Consider the following 1456-nt stretch of genomic DNA (forward strand, 5'->3'; position numbering starts at 1 on the left):
TTTTTTTTTTTGGATGAAGAACCTGCTGGTCAGTCCTTCCTGGAAAACTTGGTGTGTAAATCTATTTTCTGACTGTGCGATACTGCACAGACCTAAAATGAAATATTGCCCCAAACAAAACATAATCTCCCCCTAAACTTGTTCCTGGGCTTCCCTTGTGGCTCAGCTTGTAAAGAATCTGCATGCAGTGCAGGAGACCTGGATTCAACACCTGGGTTGGGAAGATCTCCTGGAGAAGGGAAAGGCTATCCACTCCAGTATTCTGGCCTGGAGAATTCCATGGACTGTATAGTCCTTGAGGTTGCAAAGAGTTGGACATGACTGACTTTCACTTTCTTTCTTTTCTTTCAAACTTATTCCTACTCATTTATTTTCTATCACAGTGGATTTATCAACATCCATCCAGTGGGTAACATCATTCAGGAAGCACACTGTGAACAGCACACTGTCAAACACTTGTCCACTGATTTCAGCTACTCACCACAGGGGTTTTTCTCTCTGTCAGTTCCTGCCCACTGACCCTGGCACTCACACAGTCATTACCTGGAGCCAGAAGCAAAGGAAAGCTTGTCCAGCTTGGACACAAAAAGAGAAAGAAGTGTGTTCCTGGGGCTCTTTTTTTTAGGCTCTTAACTTTGCCCAGTAGTGAACTCAGCCCTGGGATACCTGAGTCTGATGGTCAGATACCCAGTCTTCTGTTTTGGGGAGAAGCAGATAAAAATGCAAAGGGGTCAAAACCAATAAGAGGAAGAGAAGAGAAAGCAGGCTTTTCTACACTCCCTTGTGTCTTATTGTGTTTCTTTTTAACTCTTCCCTAGAATATAGGAAAAGCAGGAGAGTAGGATTAACATATGTAAATACTACCATGCGTAAAATAGATAGCTAGTGGGAAGCTGCTGTATATATAGCACAGAGCCCTCAGCTTTGTGTTCTGTGATGACCTAGATGGGTGGGATAGGGAGGGCAGAGGTGCAAGAGGGTGGAAATATATGTATACTTATGGCTGATTTCATACTGTTCATGGGGTTCTCAAGGCAAGAATACTGAAGTGGTTTGCCATTCCCTTCTCCAGGTAGTGGAAGTGATGGAATTCCAGTTGAGCTATTTCAAACCCTAAAAAATAATGCTGTGAAAGTGCTGCACTCAATATGCCAGCCAATTTGGAAAACTCAGCAGTGGCCACAGGACTGGAAAAAGTCAGTTTTCATTCCAATCTCAAAGAAAGGCAATGCCAAAGAATGCTCAAACTACCACACAATTGCACTCATCTCACACGCTAGTAAAGTAATGCTCAAAATTCTCCAAGCCAGACTTCAGCAATACATGAACCATGAAATTCCTGATGTTCAAGCTGGTTTTAGAAAAGGCAGAGGAACCAGAGATCAAATTGCCAACATCCACTGGATCATGGAAAAAGCAAGGGAGTTCCAGAAAAACATCTATTTCTGCTTTATTG

At 42.8% G+C, this 1456-nt stretch overlaps 1 protein-coding gene across 1 annotated transcript in view; it reads right to left on the reverse strand.

The window, feature by feature from the left end:
* Positions 1 to 1456, reverse strand: part of CPNE4 (copine IV) — a 525574-nt gene that overhangs the window by 54575 nt on the left and 469543 nt on the right. The window lies entirely within an intron of this gene.

Source organism: Bison bison, unplaced genomic scaffold (assembly GCF_000754665.1).
Source record: "Bison bison bison isolate TAMUID 2011002044 unplaced genomic scaffold, Bison_UMD1.0 scf7180017864037, whole genome shotgun sequence".
NCBI lineage: Eukaryota > Metazoa > Chordata > Mammalia > Artiodactyla > Bovidae > Bison > Bison bison.